At 34.5% G+C, this 21,521-nt stretch overlaps 1 protein-coding gene across 2 annotated transcripts in view; it reads right to left on the bottom strand.

The window, feature by feature from the left end:
* The window catches only part of Csmd3 (CUB and Sushi multiple domains 3), a 976,611-nt gene that overhangs the window by 670,603 nt on the left and 284,487 nt on the right, over positions 1-21,521 (bottom strand). The gene's annotated exons all lie outside the window — the stretch shown is intronic.

The following is a 21,521-nucleotide window of genomic DNA, read 5'->3' as shown; positions in this document are numbered from 1 at the left end:
ATTAATCATAGTATAATTGTATAATTTTAACCATTCTGTTTTCATCAGGTTTCATGTATTACTGAAATCTACTGTAAAATTTACAACTCTGTAAAACTAGTTTACTCTCTTAATAGAATTACCACCTTAATAATAAAGGCATTGAGCATTTAATTGATGGTAATACTCATGGCATTTCTGTGCACAGAACAACTGACCTTGAAGTGTCCATTCTAGTTAATAAGCCCCCCAAAGCAATCCTTAAACCTAGGGCTAAAGGATTCTTTCTGTAGAGGGTTAGAAAGACTGCAAGAACCAGAGCATAAGAAAGTCTGTTGTGAGATTGTATCTTTATATATTGCAGGGAAGCTGCACCTGTGAAATCTCAATTAATAGTTACAGCTTATATTACTGTGATAAGAAATCATGACCTGAGGCAACTTTTGAGGAAAGCGTTTATTTCCCCTTATATCACCCAAACAGTTCATCATAAATTCAAGGAAGGAACTCAAGACAAGAACCTCATGGGAGGATATGCAAAAGAAACCTTTGAGGAGTCCTGCTTATTGGCTTGCTCTTCATGTCTTGCTCAGTCTATTTTCTTATACAAACCAAAACCATCCACCTAGGAATAATACCACCTCTGATGAGCTGGACTTTCCCAATCAAGCATTAATCAAGACACTAGACTAAAGACTTGCTTATATGCCAATCTTATGAATGTATATTCTCAGTTAAGGTTCCCTTTTCTCAGATATGTCTATATTTTCCCCAGTTAACAGAAAATAAACAGTACACTCAACAAAATGGCTGTCTAACAAAGGTATGAATAATGACAATTTACATGACAGCATGGTACAGGCAAATGTGTCAGGCCCCATGGCTAGATGAATATCTACTGAAATTAATGAGTACAGAAAGAAGTCCCTTTAACAGGAAGTAATGATTTACTTTATGTTCTAATACCGACTGGTCAGTCTTAAAATCATATACTTAGAGGCAGTACTAAATAGACACGATTTTGCTCGTCTATCTATCTATCTATCTATCTATCTATCTATCTATCATCTATCATCTATCTATCTATCTATTCTGGGGGAATTCCTTCTGCCAACAGCCATTAAAAAAGGGAGAGTTGCTGGGGAAACACCTTTAGCCAATGACATTTAAATTGGTGGTCACTTTGGGTGTTGTCTTGGGTCCTATGTGAACATATGGAAAAATGAATGTGTACACCTCTTTGGCTGATGGATTCAGGTCCTGTTTCCCGCTTGTGCAGAGGACTGTGGATCTGTGTGTCTACCCCTAAATAAAAAAAAAAACGTTTATTATACTCCGTTATGAGCTAGGTTGGGACTACTTTATTGTAATCACCAACATATCTATGTATCTAAATCTTATATATAATAGATAAGATACATGTGGTACACATATATGTATATAGGCCACAAATAGATATATCATATATAACACATATTTGGATGTTTATCATATATCTATACATTATATATAACATATGTGTATACAAGTTACACACATATTTTATATATAACATATATTTGTATATGTTACATATTTATATCAATTTGTATCAGTAATATTTAATGTAAAAGAGAGTATGAATTGAAGGGCAAAGAAGGTATTGTGCGAGGGGAAAATCAGACTGGAGAGGGAGGGGGAGAAGAGTGGAGGGAAGGGGAGAGGAGGAGGAGGAGGAGGAGGGGGAGAAAAATGGGAGGCTGGGAGGAGGCGTAAATTTGTTTTTCAATAAAAAAATAAAAAAAGAAAATGATATAAATATAGCATATATATTAAAAATTCAAATATTAATTTAATTTGCTTTAAAAATAATTTTAAAATCCATAAAATCAGATATACTGACCTATCTGTATTTTATCCTCAGTATTCATAGATACAGTCAATACCAAAGAGATATTTTTCCTATTCTCAATACTCTGAATCCTAACTGTTACCACAGCTCTCTCATTTTCCTACTTGTCTCTCTTTCTCTTGTTCTTTCTCTCTTGTTCTTTTACCTGTTTGACATCTTTTCTTGTTAGGCACTGAGATGAGATGCTTTCTTCAGATATATTCTTTTCCCCATGACCTTGTTAAATTAATTGTCCTGTGTTCGGTCACAATTTGAACTCCTCTGATTTATTCATTTATCTTATCTTAGGACACTTTAATGTACTTCTTTTTAGGACTGAAATAAATATAATTCAACTTTATTTACTTACTCTTAATCATTGTCAGACAAGCCAGCTTTAAAGTAGGAAGGTTATACTAGATGCTTAATCTCCTATATCCTTAGAGTGTACCTTGTGTCCTTTCTTGTCTCATTTCTTACTTTATGCAGCTGTAAGCTTTTTATTTTTCCCAATATTAGAGATTTTCTTGTATCATGTTAAATCCTTACTATTAAGTACATTAATTGAGTTGTTCTATTGAAGTATTGGATTTAATCATAAAAAGTAAAAACCAACATTACTATAGCATAAAGTTAATTTTAAGAATATACTTATTTGTTCTTGTTCAACAGCACATTTTATTCAAATTTTAGACCAGTATCAAATAGTTTCAGCTTTTATTCTATTTGTAACACATCTAGAATGACATTTGCTTTCTAAGAATTTTATAATGCCCACCATGTATGTGGTCTGAGACCCAAAGTGCTTTTCAGAACTGATGGCTCGTAGTTCTCTTACCTTTGTCTACATTACTAACTTTTCAAATGGTAGTAATTAGCTAAGAAGTAGTCATTGAGAGTTTTTAACTTGAGGATAACAAAAAAACCTAATTGAATAAAGTTATAACCTGTTACAAATGTCTCAAATTACTTTCTGAACTTTTGTAACAAAAGTGTCCTTAGAATTTGGGAAGACTTCTCAGTGTCTTTTTAAAAGTTGCCCTTATGTAACCATACTTGTCTTATAGTTATTTTTGTTTTATCTAAGAAATTGATAAACTTTACAACAAGTTGTCTTTGTATGTGTGTGCTTTGTATTTATGAAGAGTAAATGTCATGTAGTGGAATATATATTACAGAAACCGTCTAGAAATAATCAATACTGTTTATTATTCATATCTAGAAGGAGTTAATTATATAGTCTTAAGAAGTGCCACATTCCTTATATAATTAAAGCAGATAAGTTGCCAATGTTATAATTTTTTTTTCAGTTTCTCTTTGGGGGAAAAAAGTGTTATTCACTTAATTCATGAATAGAATGATTTTGAGAAACCTATGCGAGTCTTGAGCAAATGGTAGAGGTAGCCAAATGTATAATTTGCATTTTCTGTGACAGATGTGTGAACTGGCTTGATGGGATAGGTAATATTCATTGTTTAGTTGAATGAATTTAGAACAACATAGGCAATTAAGGTAGAATTATCAAAATGTTTGATAGGGGTGATTGCAGATGGAATTAACCAATCAATTAGGAAAATGTCCTGTAAGTATGGTTAGAATGATTCCATAGGCTGGGGATGCATAAAAAATACAGGGGCAAATGAAGAGGTGAAAAGAACACCAGCATCTCTTACAATTTTCCTGGCCGGCTATGATCCTCACATCTAAACTCCACCTTGCCATCCCTGCAATGAGTAATTGTATCCTCTGGAAATAATAAACAAAATAGAATTTTGTATGATTAAAATGTTTCAATGTAAGGGATCAACTATGATAAGTAATACATTGTACAACCAAAATTGACTAAGCTAAATGCCAAACAGGCCAGATGGTTTTAAGATGAAGATTAAGAAACTAAGAATACTTAGATATAATTAAAATTATTCAAAATCTAGATGTCAACAGTATATATGAATAAAGGAAAGGTATTACTCAAGGTTTTTTTTTTTCTTTACCTCTTCATCTCCTTTGTCAATGATATCTCTGTAGTGTGTAACCCACCTGTTTCTCCACAGTAGTTTATCACATACCGGTCATTCCAATGGTCAGTCATTATGGTCAGTCTTTCACACTTATCTTATTATGTCCATTTGGTTAGAACATCTATATTCTAAATTAAATTTGAGAACCAGATCTACCAAATCTCATTTGTCCAACTCAGATGCCATCTTGTTTGAATCAGGGTCTCTTTTTGTTGTTCATTCCTGCATACCTTTAGATACTTGGGATTTTCCTAACAATGCCTCCTAATTTGACATACAAGGACTATGTTTAAAGATGATGTGCCTATATTTATATGACTTCTGGGGAGCTGAACTCTGGTCCTCCCACTTGCATTGCAGTTCCTTTCACACTGAGTCGTAAAGAACACCCTTGGAGGTCTGACAACACTTTATCTTAAAATACAGAGCTGTACGCCAAAGAAAAATAAGCATGGTACTGATACAAAAAGAAGGAAATTATAGTTGTTAATGTTTTATACATAATATGGGTGTGGTGGTTTGAAAGGTTAAAACCCACTATAAGTTCTTGAATTTGAATATGGTTCCCCGGTTAGTGGCTCTCCCTGGGGAGAATTTTGTATCTTTGCTGGAACAAGGAACTGGAACTAGCTCTGAGAGCTTAAATCTTCACCCAACTTCCAGTTAATTTTTTTCTCTTAATGTTTGTAGCTGAGGATGATGTAACTTCTCAGATTCTTGTTATGGGATTCATGCTTGCCTCCTGCCATGCCTTCCCACTTTGATGCACTGTGCCTCTGGAACTGTGAGCCCAAGCAAACTCTTCATTATTCAATTAGCCACTGACATAGAATTTTATCTCCATAATAGAAAAGTAATTGTTGCAATGGACATATTTAACTATCAGAATGTAAGAATATTTAATATTGTTATAACCATGAAAATGAAATTATAATTAAAAGCCTATTAACAACGCCGGGCGGTGGTGGTGCACGCCTTTAATCCCAGCACTCGGGAGGCAGAGGCAGGCGGATCTCTGTGAGTTCGAGACCAGCCTGGTCTAGAGAGCTAGTTCCAGGACAGGAACCAAAAGCTACGGAGAAACCCTGTCTCGAAAATAAAAAAAAAAAAAGCCTATTAACAAGCATCTACTTAAATAGATTTTTATTATTTTCCTTCCTTCCTTCCTTCTTTCCTTCTTGCTTTCCTTCATTTATTTTTATCTTGTCATTGCCTGCACTGGCCCAGTTCTGTTATGCAGGTTAATAGAGTTCTCTACTTACTCTCATCCTCCTATCTCTTCTAAACAGATAAAAATTGAGAACATAACAAAATTGAGCTCATTTTATGGTGTTAGTATTACCCTGATACTAAAACCAAAATCAGCATAAAAGCCTTCATAATACAAAATGAACACAAAATCATTCGTGAACATTATGCATTGATATTGAAAATATTATTCACAAAACTCAAAAACTTAAATATAAAACTAGTTAATTATTTATAAGATCTATAATATGGGAATTACAAAAGGGAGAAAATGCCTGCTATAAAAAACTCCTTTTAAAAATGGAAGAAAAAGAAATTATCAGACAATCTCCCAATATTGTATTACAATGATGTAAATAGGCATGGCATCATAGGTCCAATTGACTACAGACAAATATACACCTGGAAAAGAGTACAAATAAATGCATATGCATTTGTGAATTTGGGACCCAAGCATCTGGATACACTTGTGATGGATCATTTGTTGTGGGAAAACTCACCTTATATCTAGGCTGCACCTCCTGTTGCAGTCTATATAATTTGGAAGAAGGAAGCACTTATTCCTGACTTCACTATCCCTGGGAAGGTCATTCCTTCAATGGTATTAGAGCCTACATCTAGACTCAGAATATACTAAAGAGCTCCAGAGACATCTAATCCTGTGACCCCAATAGCTATTAAATTCTTAGACTTTCTAGCAAGAGACAACCATTGTTAGACTACCCAGATCATATTATGTAAGTTATTCTAATAAAGCATATATATTTATATATCATATATATTCTATAAATTCTGTCATTCTAGAGATCCTTGAATAACACAGTATTTCATATATAATTTTAAAATATGAGCAATTTATTTTATTTCTATGCATTTATAGTGTATATCACACTCAAATAAAATAAGAAGGCCATGTCAGCTCCTGGAGTCATGGCCATCTATAGAAATACATTTCCTTCCATACCTCCACTCATCTCTGTAAGCCTCTGACACCAGCTGATGTGGTAGTCCCCTCTATGTGCTGTAACTACTTGTTGATAGGGCAGAACTTAGGTAGGTGGGGAAAACTGGAGAGTATGCTGGGAGAAGAAGGCAGAGTTAGGGAGAAGCCATGGACCAATTGTAGGAGATAGATATGCTGGAACTTTAGTGGTAAGCCACTGCCACATGGTGATACACAGATTAGTGGAGATGGGTTAAAATAAGATGTAAGAGATTAGCCAATAAGAAGCTAGGGCTAATGAGCCAAATAGTGATTTAATGTATAAAGTTTCTGTGTGGTTATTTTGGGGTAAGCAGTTGGGAAGAACAAGCAGCCTCCTTCAACAACCAGCTAAAACTCAGTTCAACTGATGAACCGCCCCCAAGCCACAAATATATAATAAAGTAGTAAAACCATGAATCAACTTAGAAGACTTTATTCAGTTTCAGAACACAGACTAAAATACATTTATCCCCACAAATAAAGTTCTATTGAAATGCTCAAAATGAGTTCATCTGTAAGAGTTTTATCTGCAGTTTGATAATATATAAATATTCATTGCTAAAATCTTGTAGAATTAACTTCTTTCCTTATATTAGAAGATGGAAAACCTAGGCAAACAAATTCCTCAGTTCTCTGTGATTTCAGTTGTTATGCAATTTATTGATAACATTTTTTTCAAGAAAATGTTATATTGAGGTATAAGATATCTGAAGTCATGTTTTATTCAATTTCGATGAATATTTTTTAATTGCAGTAGATGGATGATTTTTTCCCACTGTGAAGAAAGGGGGCAAATGGGTAGTATTTCTCTATTTCACTAATAGACCATTTAAATAATTTAGGGCTTAGAGTAATTTTCAATTGTCAATTAAGTGTGATACTTAATAATGATAATCAACTTGATGGGATTTAAGACCATCTTGGAATTAAACATCTGAGTATACTTGAAAAAATGCATAAAACATTAAGTGGACAAAGTTAAAAAAAATCATACTTAGGTAACCCATACCTAAAAAGACAAATATGTTATGTATTCACTTACAGATGAATGTCAGTTATTAAGTTTTTAAGTTATCAATAAGCAGGTTACAGTCCAAATAACAACAGAGAACAGGTATACAATAAGGGACTAGAGGAAAGTAAGGATCTCCCTAGGGAGGAAATAGAAGAGAGATTGGGAACACACTGGGAGTGGAAGATTGGAATGCGAATCTAAGGGGACATTTGAGGGAGTGGGAATGGTAAGGGAGGAATTTGAGGAGCGAAAATTAAGTTAAATGACCTTTGAAGCATTGTATGGGAACCTAATCCAGTAGAAACTTCTGAAAATTTATACATATATGAAAGAAATATAAATGGAATTGTCAAGTAATGAAGAAAACAAAGTGCAACTAGCCAACTCTCGTGATCAAATGGAACCTTCAGTGTCAAAAATCAGTCACATTGAAAGCAGCTGTTGGCCAAAGGCATCAAGCCCACATAAGTCATTAAAGAGAAATGTCCAGCTGATTCTTATTTAGAGTCTTGAGTACTACTGACAATTTTTTTCTTTCAGTTTATTTAAATGATGGATTACATTGATAGATTTTTGTATGTTGAACCACTCCTACATCTCTGGGATGAAGCCTACTTTATCATAATGGATAATCTTTTTGTTGTTTATTTTAATTTTTGTTTAGTTGTTGCAAAAAAAAAATCCTCCTCCTCCCCGTTTCCCATTCCCCCCCACTCCTCGCAAACATCGCTCCCTCCCCCCACTCCCTTACCCTTCTCCCCCTCCCTCCCACTCCATTCCCCCTCCCTCTCTAGAATGAAGAGAAGTACAGATTCCCTGCCCTGCGGGAAGTCTAAGGTCCTCCCACTTCTATCCAGGACCAGGAAGGTGAGCATCCAAACAGGCTAGGCTCCCACAAAGCCAGTTCATGTATTAGGATTGAAACCTAGTGCCATTGTCCTTGGCTTCTCATCAGCCTTCATTGTCCTCCACGTTCAGAAAGTCCGGTTTCATCCCACACTTATTCAGTCCCAGTCCTGCTGGCCTTGGTGAGCTCCCAATAGTTGTTATAGCGCTGGGAGATACTCTGTCTGCTGCCAGCAGAGAAAGGTAAACAACAACACAGTTATGGAAGCTTTCATCTACCATGGTGACCTCCCTACAAGATACATTGGCACAATGTTGGTACATTTTTTTTTTATGAGATAGAACTCATTTCCTACACTTCATTGACAGCCCAAAACATGAGCCTAGATAGTCAGAGACCTAGGAAAAACTAGACACTACTGTTCTGATAAAGGAATATAGCAATAAAATGACTCTTAACTGCATTCCATTATACTCTTGATTGGTGTCATTCTCAGACAACATCACAGAAACTTTCTTCTTCAGTAGATGAGAACAAATGCAGAGATCCACAACTGGGCAATAGTAAGAGACATTGGGACACTCTATCTTAAATGGGATTTCTCCACCAAATCCTCCCCAGGATTCAGGGAACTCTTCAGAATAGGAATTCGAAAGATTATAAAAGCCAGGGAGGATGGAGGACACGAAGAAAATAACGCCTCTTAACATATCAGGACCAGCACACACATGAACTTATACCGAATGTGGCAGCATGTACAAGGCCTGCATGAGTCTACCTTAATGGGATCCCAACACTGAGATAAAAAGTAGACAAAAGTCATTATCCCTAATCAGAAGCTGTTTATCTCTAAGGGACTTACAGTGGATATACAAATCACAATTAGGGAGTCTCCATGACTGACAGTAAATGGATAAAACAAAGTGAACTTAATAGGAGTTTTGGGGGAATTTATGTCTCATGATGCTATTTCTGTGCAATTATTTTTAAAATTCCTAATTTTTCTCTGATGAGAAAAAGAGTAAGAATATGTGAGGATTTGGATGGGTAAGGAAGTGGGGGAATCTGGAAAGAGTTGAGGGAGGGAAAATCATACACATATTAAATTGTATGAAAAAATTATTTTCAATAAGAAATCAACATATTTCAAATTGCAAACATTGTAGAAAGTAAACCCATGTACAGATGGCAATATATTTGGAGAGGTGCTTGAGAAAATTTGCTATCTACAGAATTTAGACAGAGTCATCAAATTGGTAAGAGAAAGGAATTAATTTAACCTGATAAAGGGCGCCCGAGGGAAAGGTATGGTTTGAATTCCCCTTAATTCTACAGAAAAAAAAAAAATCAAACATGTCAACCCTCAAGAGCCTTAGTTAACACTGAGTTTAAAGAGCTTGTTAGTGCACTAAAGCAAGAAGACTAGATAAGAGGAATATTGAGTTAAAAGAAGGAACTGGTGTCCCTACCCACAGAAGGCAAATTCACCGATTAGAAAAGCTCTATGAAGCTATCCATGTCAAGCACAACTGGCAATTGAATTAGTCAAGATCTAAGGAAAGAAAATGAATATGCAACTATTAATCATGTTTCTACATACCAGTCAGGGACAAGTAAAACTTTTAATAAGATGCCATTTCTGAAAGTGCCATCAAATGAATTTTTAAAATATTAGATTGAAATCCACGTAAATTTTTATGTGCTCCAGACTTGAGAACTAAATATGATATCGCTGATAACCTAGCAAATGTATATTTGTAATCATATCCATTTACAGAAATACTTATGCAAAAATCCAATTTGCTCCAAGGGATCCATATTTTCAACATAATACGTGTAAGGGATGACAAGCAACATTTCATGTAAATTAACATATGTATTTGAAGTTTCATAGTGAAATATCAATTTATTTTATATCTCCAGTCTAGATTCTTAAGGACAATATTGCTTTGGTGAACTGATGCCATCACAATGAAAGGAGAGAAATAGAAACTCCAGACACAGCCATACAAACATCCATGTTTTTTATTTATTTAATTATTTTTTTAAAAAAAGGAAAATAACTTTTTTTTGTTTGTTTTACATACCAATCCCAGGTCCCACTCCCTCCCCTCCTCCCATGCCTTCTAACAACCCCCACACCCCAATCCCCATCCACTCCTCAGAGAGGGTAAGGCACATTGCTTTGGGGAAGGTCCCAGGCCCTCCCTACTATATTTGGTGGAGCAAGGTATCCATCCAAAGAGAATGGGTTCCAAAAGGCCAGTACAAGCAGTCGGGATAAATCCTGGTGCCACTGCCAGTGGCCCCACAGTCTGCTCCAGTCACACAACTGTCACCCACGTTCATAGCGTGTAGTTTGGACCCTTTCCTGTCTGGCTGGTGTTGCTGAGCTCCCATTAGCTCAGGTAAACTGTTTCAGGGGGTGTACTCATCATGGTCTTGAACTCTTTGCTCATATTCTCACTCCCCCTACTCTTCAACTAAACTTTTGGGGCTCAGCCCAGAGTTCTGCTGCAGCTCTCTAACTCTGTTTTCACCAGTTGTTGATGAAAGTTCAAGATACCCTTCAATCTGATGACAGGGCAAGGCCAGTTCAGCACGCTCTCCTCAATTATTGCTTAGGGTCTTTTTTTTTTTTTTTTTTTTTTTTTTTTTTTTTTTTTTTTTTTTTTTTTTTTTTTGGTTTTTCGAGACAGGGTTTCTCTGTGGCTTTGGAGCCTGTCCTGGAACTAGCTCTGTAGACCAGGCTGGTCTCGAACTCACAGAGATCCGCCTACCTCTGTCTCCCGAGTGCTGGGATTAAAGGCGTGCGCCACCATCGCCCGGCTTTGCTTAGGGTCTTAGCTGCAGTCATCCTGGTGGACTCCTAGGAACCTCATTAGTGCCACGTTTCTTGCTAGCCCCATAATGGTTTCCTCAATCAAAATATCTCTTGCCTTGCTCTTTTATCTGTCCTTCCTCCATCTTGACTATTCTATTCCCCCAAGTTCTCCTTCCACCTCACCTTCTCCCTACCTCTTTCTTTTTCCTCCTCCCTTCTCCCTCTTACCCTCAGATGCACCTGGAAAGGAGAAATGGACAAGATTGCCAGACAAAATTGGGAACTTCAGTGAATTAAATGCTCAAAGCAATTCAGATAAAAAACAATGTCTTCTCACTAAACAGCACGAAGACAAGTATACACAGCACGAATGAAAGAAACAACTGCTGACTACTTACACAAGAATTAATTAAAAATGAATTGCACACTTTAATGTAGAAGGAAATGTTAAACTTCTAGGAGAAAATACAAAAGAAAATTGTGTATTGAGAGATAGGTCATTTGAAAAGAATCATCATGTTTATATCAAGTGCAAAACTCTCTGCTGAAAGAAATGCTTCAAGTCCATTTGAAAGTGTTCCACGTGGAAACTTGGGGGTTACTGAAGGGAGGAAATAGAAAGGGGAAACTAATGTAATTATATTTTATTTACAACTTAAAAACTATGACTATAATCCAATATCCAAAATTTTCAAATTACCGTTATATAGAGGCCTCTTCTGGAAGCATCTGGCTCAACCTCCTCTTAGCATTCTTTCTGTGAGAGGTGGAGCTCAGATAGGAGTCTATGCAGGAAATACAGATCAGAGGAGGACACAGAAGAAAATCCTTCCTTCCAGCATACAAATCTCTAGATTTTCCCACTTATCTACATTCCCAAGATGCCATTGTTTATTAGATTTAGAGTTATAAAATGATTACATTTTCTTTTAAACAATTTTATTTTTTTTTTTCGAGACAGGGTTTCTCTGTGGTTTTGGAGCCTGTCCTGGAACTAGCTCTTGTAGACCAGGCTGGTCTCGAACTCACAGAGATCCGCCTGCCTCTGCCTCCCGAGTGCTGGGATTAAAGGCGTGCGCCACCACCGCCCGGCCTATGTAAAATTTTTTTATGTCTAATTTTAAACTGAAAGTCTATTAACGTGACAAACTAAGAATGGATTCCTTGTGTGATTGCATCTCAGCTAAGAGATTATTTGATTATTTGAGAATGGTTTAATGCAAGTTTTAAGACAGGAAGTATTTTAATTGTATTTTATAGTACAGTAGTATATGAAATTTTTTGAATTACAAGTTTTTCACTTACTTGGTAGCCTTTTACAAATGTATGGTACTTATCTTTGTGATCTCTTTTAATACTGTTTACCAAATAAAAACCAGAGTAAAATAAATTGAAGGCTATTATTTTTCTGTTATTGTGTGTAATAAAGGGTCAAACATGTGTTTACAAATATGAATATAGTCAATTATAATACTCTTTAGTATAAGCATTCACATTTACAATTATATATCCTAAATAACACCTCTACAAGATTTGGGGATCTTTATGCCACTTCAGTGATGTCTCTGAGTATTAAATCCAGGTGTTATGTTTCAAAAAGCTTATTTGGGACTGAACATTCCATGGTCACTTATTTTTTTTTTATTTGTTTGTTTGTTTGTTTTGTTTGTTTTTGATTTTTCGAGACAGGGTTTCTCTGTAGCTTTTTGTTTCCTGTCCTGGAACTAGCTCTTGTAGACCAGGCTGGCCTCGAACTCACAGAGATCCGTCTTCCTCTGCCTCCCGAGGGCTGGGATTAAAGGCGTGCACCACTGCCGCCTGGAGGTCACTTATTTTTTGCATATTCACAAGTTGTAGCTGTCCCTACCTCTGTGTGATGAAAGAAGAAGCTTAGCTTCATTGGTGATGTGATAATTGTTATTGTATGTATGTACACAGATATATATATATATAAATTGGAAGGATGTAGGCTCACCTCTAGGGCTCTGAACTTGCATGCCATTTGTGTTTGTTCTGAATACAGTACAGGTCATGACCTACATCAAATTGATGAGTTTTAAGTCTAATTAGACAGACTTTGGTTAAATACATGGTAAAATTGTTGCCTTTATGAGTCATCTTAAAGGACTGAAAGACCTCCTTCAATAGTCACGAGTTAAAGAAACTAAAGCTGTGACCTATGCAATTACCTGAGGTGTGGTGTGTGAACTGCTTCCAGAAGAGCTGGTTATACTATGACTGTGAAAAGCAATGATTAGAGGGAATATTTGTAGAGACAAATGGGCAGAATTTTAAGGGCATTGCATTCTTATTATAATTACATGCTCCCTTAAGTATTATGCTGGTATAGTAAGTGAGATAGAGCAGTCTGATTTGCATCCAGCAAAGATATGAACTAGGGTATTGGGTATAATAGGGTTGCTCTCAAGGGAAGGAACCAAGAGTGGTTATTTAAATAATTAGGTAGTTCTTTCTGCTGTAATTTAGGAATAGCATTCATAGCAGGGAAAATAGAGAAAAAAAGGTAGCTTTCTTTTTGAAATTTTATTGAGAGCCAGCAGAATGTGTGAAAAAGGAAAGAATCAGAGACAAAGAATGACTACAAATCTTAGTTCTAAGAACTAAGAGCCCTTAACAGGGTTGGAAGAAGTACCAAAAGAGGTTATTGAGAAGAACAGCAAGAGGTTTGCTTTGTATTTGTTGAGGTTGGTGGGCTCAGGCCCCACTATAAAGTCATTAATTATACACTCGATCTTAGTCGATCAGCGTGTACCCATAGCATTAAAAGGCACAATTTAAAATGTACTCATCAAGAGAATAAGCACACAAGAAGATATGGAGATTTTTCTCTGTTTCTCCGTCAATCTCTCCAGAAGCCACCCCAAATACTCTCTAAAAGAAGAGATGCAAGACAATAAGTTATTGGATCTGTTATTTTCTACTTCTATTTTATTCTGATCTCTCCTTAAATTACCACTTTAATATTCTGTATTAGTTCACTATGACTTTCTAAATGCTATTCATGCAAGTTAGGAAATAGCTTCCTATTGAGGAATCCAAAGATCTTCATCATTCTCTCATTTCGCTTCTTGTTTATGCTTTCAATTCTTTTTTTTTATGCTTTCATTTCTTATCTCTAGTTGAGTTTATAGGATGCAGTATCCCATGTTCTTTTCATATGTCTGTTCTTTCCTTAATACTTGCAATTTTTCTTATTTGTTTCTCTTTTATCTTGTATCTGCCATTTGAAGCGTTGTTCTTGCACAAATGTATTGACAAATTGCTACTTAATCTTAAAGATTAGTTCAAATATCTCTTGTCTGTGACACTATTTTTTGGGGGGTTTCACCTCAATCTGCACAGCATGTTTGCTTAATATCTCATACTTTCCCATATCTAAACCTGTGTTAAATGAAAAGCTTAAAATATCACTTTGATCATTGGTTCAATTGTCTCTGTCACTTATGTGAATAGTTGCTATGATATCCTAATATAGATACTCAATTCTTCTTAACATAGCTTTTGCTGTACTTTCATGGTCTTGAATAACTTTTATACACACATGTGTGTGAATTTATGTATACATCCTATGGACATTTAATTATATTCAAGTCCAAAATATTAAAATTTAAATCATTGATCGCCATCAAGTTCAAACAAAACAAACATATTTTTAATATTAATTAAATTAAAAGTATTGAATGAGGCAACTACCAATTTATCAATATTAAAATCATCTGATATATAATGAAGAACTGACCTGTTTAACAGAAGGAGAAATTGAAGTGATTTAGAGAATACATATCTCTGGCGATATAGAAAATCTTTGTGATTTTCTTCATGTTAAAATGAATTACCAGCAGGAAATATTGAGAATGTTCTTTCAAATGGAAGGAAAGTGGAGGAAAATGCACACCTTTTTAATATCACCTTTTAATTTCAAATCCTGAAAACATGGTCAAGGAGACAAAATATGGATTTGTGACCTTTTATGAATTTTAACTCAAACAGCTGGACAAGTTTTAAATGCTAATTCTCACTTCTGCTTGCCTTTAATGACTGAATGTAGCTTTCAATATTTAATAATAAAACTATTTTTGTCTTAAAGAAATTTAGAGAAAGGTATTTGTTGGGTCCTGGCAACTTTTGTTTGATTGAGATCATCTGAAAGCATGCTTACAACACATTCCCAGAATTTACTTCTGGTTCACATATAGTTTTCTCAGGCATATCTTCACTGAGCCATGGGGAGTGAAGTTTATGAGAACAAAGTCCACCTCCCACAGAGAGCAACAACCACAGAGAAAGTCTCCACACACCTTAGAACTAAACTCAGTGTGGGTACAGGACTTCATGGAGTCAACTTTGACCCTCCAATAAACCTACCACCAAGTTAAGAAAAGGACTCTGGCCACTAAAAAGTACCTAAATGAGTTACTTGAATTCTTCCTAACTCAAATCCCTTCTTTCATTTTCCTGGGACTAAGTCAATTCCAGGTGATCCTTTGTAAGACATCATGTGGCTTCTGCTTGACACATGTGTCAATTTATGTTGCAAATGAATACCAAGAACAAACTCACAGACCACTACATCTGATTGACTTGTTTCTGGCTCGGTCCTTATCACTAGCTTCTGCTGAAATATGCAGACCCTCTGACTTCTCACCTGTATTTATTGATTCAATAAATAATGTTCAAAATCCCAGAACCAGCAATGTGATGCATTATCTCCAGTCTCTCCCAAATTTGGTACACATAACCTAAGCAAAACTCAGGGTGTCCCATGGAAAAATAGGGCAGAAGAGGTGTGTCGCCAATAGATTGGAGAACATTTCGTTCTTGCCCTCTGTTTCTTTATATTTCTTTCAGCAAACTGAGGCTTGATGAGTAAGTTAAATTAATTATTTTTAATCTCTACAAAACTATTTTCTCCAAAAATATTATAATCTACTTAGAACAAGGGAATATACAACAAGTAACATCTAGAAGGCTCTAACATTTGTCCTGTTTATGAACCGCCTCCCCCTGCCTGAACTCTCCAAAAGTGTCATACTCTATGAACAGCAAGAGTTCAGCTGTATGAATGTAAGGAACTTGAAATTAGTAAAGTGCACTCTGATTTTTCTCTGTCCCTCGAAAAAGAAATTTGTGTGGTTTCTAATGGTCAATTCTTTTATACTGATATCAATAACAAATTTATCCATTGCTCAGCACAGAACTGTTTTCCTGTAAAACCAAAATAGGATATGTGGAGGTACATTAAGATATACTCTGTCCTTTTTTTAATAAAATCATAATTGTTGGTCTGCATTTGCTTCATGTATTCTGGTTTTGTGCTTGCAGATATTTAAAAATTTAACTAATGTCAGTCGGTTCATCAGCGTTGTACAAGATGGAAGCCAGCCTTTCATTTGTACAAAGATTCTCTAATAAATAAGCTTTAGAAAGCACATTTTAAGTTAGCTCAGCAAGGAATATCAAAAATTAAGAAAAACAATTTAGAATATGTGTGGGAGGTCCTTCTGTCTATGTGTTGCTTTTATTGGTTAATGAACAAAGAAATTGCCTTGACATATTGATACGGCATAACTTAGGTAGGCGGGGGAGAGGGGAAACTAGATTGAATGCTGGGAGAAGTAGGCAGAGTCAGAGGGATGCCATGAAGCCTTTAAAGACAGATGCTGGGAATTTTACCCAGTAAGCCACAGCCACATGGCAATATACAGGTTAGAAATGGATTAAATTAAAATGTAAGAGCTAGTCAATAAGAAGATAGAGTTAATAGGCCAAGCAGTGCTTTTGAATAAAATAGTTTCTGTGTGATTATTTCGGGTCTAAGCTAGACGGGTGGCCAGGAACCAAAAAAAAAGCAGCATCCTTACTACAAGAATATTAGTCTCTTATTTGTATTTTATACAAATTTTAATCATAAAACTATTTTAGGGCTTTGCTAGGCTTATGGTAGGTCTGTGTACATATGACATAAGACTTTGCATAATACAGAAAGGGCCAAATGATTTCATAATATGTCATATAATATATCCAGCATTTTCGTGATCTTTTTTATTAAAAATACAATCAATATATAAAGTGACATAATCAGAGGATTTGTCTATTCACAAAATTTTTACTTATTTGTCTCTGAAGGAAAAGAAAAAGGCTGAAAACATATTTATATTCATTGCATGTTCAGTTACCTACAGAAATAAATTATGTATGGTTGTTGATCTGATTGATGAGTTTTCCAGCAGAGTTCAGTCAATCTAAAACAAAGAGACTATCACATATTAAATAGGAAGATGACATGAAGTAATTACCCCACCTTTTCAGTGACATGAAACTCAGACATGTCAAAGACAGAATGTTCCTATTAAGCTTTAGAGAAGTACTAAAATTTACATAAATCTTTAAAAATATGAATGTATACTTCTCTATAAATTTATCTTAATCTTCTAGAGGCAGAAAAAGTGTTTTGAGGTTCAATATTACTTCTCAAAAATGATTTTGAGAATCTGAATTTAAGTGGCTTATAAATACTATTTCATTGTACTAACAAATATGTGATAATTGAAAGAAATTAAGCATATACATCAATCTAATCATATAAAAAGTATTTTATACTTTTATATACATTAGTGCTAATTACTTGATAATTTGGGATGGAATTATATCATTTTGTATTAGTCAAACAACAACATTTCCAAATCTAACAACTGTGACTTAACATTTGGTTATGAAGAGTGAAAGGAGGAAAGGGGATGTAGAAACTAGGAGCATTTCAAAATTACTGCTTTCTAATTTAATTTCAACATTTTACAAATATTCATTATAAAAAATGAAAAATTCTATAATTTTTAGAGTCTAACCACATACAGTAATTTTCTTGTAACTAATGTTTTGCTAAGAAATGCTGTTCTAACTTCTTATAGAGAATGATTTGCTGTTTCCACTCCTCGGCAAGGCTGTCACAAAATTCATCTCATTGTCATTATAGCTTCAGGAGGAACAATGTCAATTCTTTACAAATTATTGTCTTTTCAACTCCTAACTTCCAATTAGACATGACTTTTATATCTCATGTGTATATCACCAAAAGAGTAATAATTTATTTGTCAAGAATACACAGACTTTAAATTTTTCTATTGTGTTAAAACTAAAGATCTTCTACAGTAAAGTAATTCTTTCATCATGATAAAGAATTAAATGAAATTATTTTCATAGAGTTCTATTTGAAAATTCCTAAATTTCATTGTGATTTTGAATTTTTTAAAATGTTACTGTTCTTTTTAAAATGTATGAAGGGTTTACATTGATTTTTTTTTAGATTTTGTTTGTGTATGTGTGTGTTGTGTGATTTAATGAGGATACGCGTGTTTTCCTGTGGGTAGGCATGTGGGTAGGTGTGTGTCAGCATACTTGAATGCACTTGCATTTCTGCTGTCTTACTTGATCCTTGTGTACCATGTATGTTGAGGGAGGGTTCGACAACTGAACCGACCATTAATTAATTCAGAAGATTCCTTAAACAATTTGGATGGAAGACACCTTGTTTCTGCCTCTGAAACACCTGGGATAGTGTTACTCAAATCTGTGTACTTTAACAACAGTGACATCTTCCTTGCACCTATATACAGACACTTCCATAATGACCAATTACCAGGCAAACACTCATTTGAAGATCTTAAGTTGAAATCAAGTCATGTTAGTGTTCTTCACTACTGAATATTTAGGCTACCCAACCATATTTTAAGTTTCTAAAGGCCAGGCCATCATTTGAAATTTATCACTGGGTTATAACATGAGGGCATAAACAGGTGCTCAGCAAATGTGTGCTGAACCGCATTAAATGTCAACACCTAACCTTCAAGAAAAAGCCATCACTTTTTCCCATCAAAGCAAAGAGCAAATGTGACAAGATGATATGTCAATAACTAGTGATGGAAAGGGAGTTTTTTCAGGACTTCACTCTAAATTTGTTGCCATTTTTAAAACTGTGATAAATTTTGGTTTTCTTTCTCATGTCAGCATGCAATTAAGTTACCTATTCGTAGCACAGAGATGTCACAATGTTGGAAATAGTTACAAATGCCTAGCAAATAAGAGCAAGCATTTATTTTATAATAGTTATCTAACAAATCAAATATCTATTTTAAATTATTTTATTCCTGAGTTTAAAAGTACTGGATTTTCCTATTACAGAGGAAATTTGATTTCTCTGGAAATCGTCTTTGAATTCCTACAAAACAAAATTTATAAAACTCTTTTACCTGTTTAAGTTAAGTTGTTGATGATATCTTCTATTGAAATAAGTAAATGAGATTTCTTCTAGCCAACATTTTTTGTTTTGTTTTTGAGACAGAATTTCACAATATGAAGTTCAGATTGAGCTCAAATACACTGTGTGCATTAGGAAAGTACAATATCATTGTGACAGTCTACACTAATCCTCCTAGGTCCTGAGATTAATGATGTCTGTCTTATGTCTGATTTAATTGTACTTTTAAACCTTAAAATGTATGTCTTATGAGAAAAGAAGAGATAGGTATCTATAAATAAATAAAATATGCAGTAGATCTTGGACTGTGTTTAAAACAATGTTTTATGAATATGCATATTGCATATTAATAAAGGTAATATTAATAAAAATAATATTACTGTGATGATTGTTACATAATTAAAGAAGTGTTATAGCACTTTGGCTGAAAAAATTTGTGCATTATAAAAAATCTTGATGGCGATCTGAAGGCTAAGAGCACACACTATTCTGCCAAAGAACTTCAGCTTGATACTCAAAACCTACACCAGATGACTTACAGAAACATGTAACTACTACAACTTCAGGTGGATCTGATACTTTTGGCCTCTGTGGGCACCTACACTCATATGCACAAACCCACAGACAGACACACATGTTTACACACACTTAAGAAGTATTAAACTGAAATTTCACCCAAACACAAAAAAACATCCAAAATAGGCCACGTACTCAAAAAAAAAAAAAAAAAAACTTCACCAGATACAGAAAAATTGAAATAACACTTTCCATCCTATCAGACCACCACAAATTAAAACTAGATATCGAAACAACAAAGAGCTTACAAACTCATGGCACCTCAACCATTCACTACTTAATGAAAAAAAGTGATCAAGACTGAAGAACAAATTAAGCATTTCTAGAATTGAATGAAAATGAATACATTACACCCCAAATTTTTAGGTTATAATGGAGACAGTTCTAAATGGCAAATTCAAAGCATTAAGTGTTTACATTAAAAATAATAATGTAAAGTTTTGATATTAGTAACTAAAGAGCACACCTGAAAACTCTAGAATAGTGATTCTGAACCTTTCTAATGGTGTGACGCTTTAGTACAGTTATTCATGTTGTGGTGACCCCCAAATATAAAATAATTTTTGCTGATACTTCATAATTTAATTATACTACTGCTATGAATTTTAATGTAAATATCTGATATGTGACCCCTATGCGATGTTTGATAGACCCACCAAAGTGGCTAAGGCCCATTGGTGGCAAACTGCTGCCCTAGATCAAAAAGGAGAAAACCCACCAAAAAGAAGTGAACAGCAAGAAATTACTGACTTTGGGACTGAAATTAATCAAATTGAAACAAGAAATTATATAAAGAGTCAATAAACAAAGAGCTCGTTTTTTGAGAAAATCAGTAAAACTGACAAAACTTTATACATTATAACTAAAAGGTAGAGAGAAAATATTCCAATTGATATTATAAGAGATGAAAAGGGGATCAAAACAAGCTCACACAAAAAAATTAGAGATATTTAAGAACATATTTTAAAAATCTGTACTCAACCAAATTGAAAAATCTAAAAGAAAGGGATTATTTTCTAGATACATACTAAAGTTAACAAATGATAGACCAAGATCAGATGAGCAATTAAAAAAAAAAACCTATAGAACCCCTAGGGCAGAATTCAACCAGAGCTGTAGACATAAGATAATGCCATTGCTTGTCAAGTTATTTCACAATATAGAAAATAAATGAACATTTCCCATTTTTTTAAAATCAGGCCACACTTATCCTGATCCTAACAACACATAAACTTAATGAAGAAAGAGCATTGCAGAATAATTTCTCTTATAATTTAGAACTGAATATTTATAATATATGAAGATGTAAAAGGTCACAATTAAGTACTTGCCAAAAAATTCCAACAACACATCAAAATAATTATCTATCATTATCAGGTAGGGCTCATCCTACAGATGCAGGGATGCTTAAAAATATATGTAAATCAATACATGTAATCTACCCCAAAAACAAAATGAAAGCAAGAAATGACACAATCATCTTTTCATTGGATTCAGAAAAACCCTTTGATGACAACAAACAACACTTTATGGACAAAAGTTCTAGAGTCATTAAGAATAGATGAGATATAATAGATAGTATAGAGGAAGCCCAGAGCCAATGTAAATTTAGAAGAAGAGAAATTCAAAGCAATTCCATTAAAAAGAAAAAGAAGGCAAGGTTGTCTATTCTCTCCCATCTACTCAATATAGTAAATATAGTACTTTGAGTATTAGCTAGCTAGAGCATTAAGACAATCATAGATGATCAAAGGGATACAGATTGGAAAGGAAGAAATCAAGATATCATTATTTACAGATGATATGATGGCACATAAAGATGACCCTAAAATTTCACTTGATTCTCCTGAAGCTGATAAACACTTTCAGCAAAGTAGTTTG

Source organism: Microtus oregoni, unplaced genomic scaffold (genome assembly GCF_018167655.1).
Source record: "Microtus oregoni isolate MIOR12 unplaced genomic scaffold, Mior012 000053F_ref0000044, whole genome shotgun sequence".
In the NCBI taxonomy this organism is placed as follows: Eukaryota; Metazoa; Chordata; class Mammalia; order Rodentia; family Cricetidae; genus Microtus; species Microtus oregoni.
This window is presented reverse-complemented; position numbering and strand designations above follow the sequence as displayed.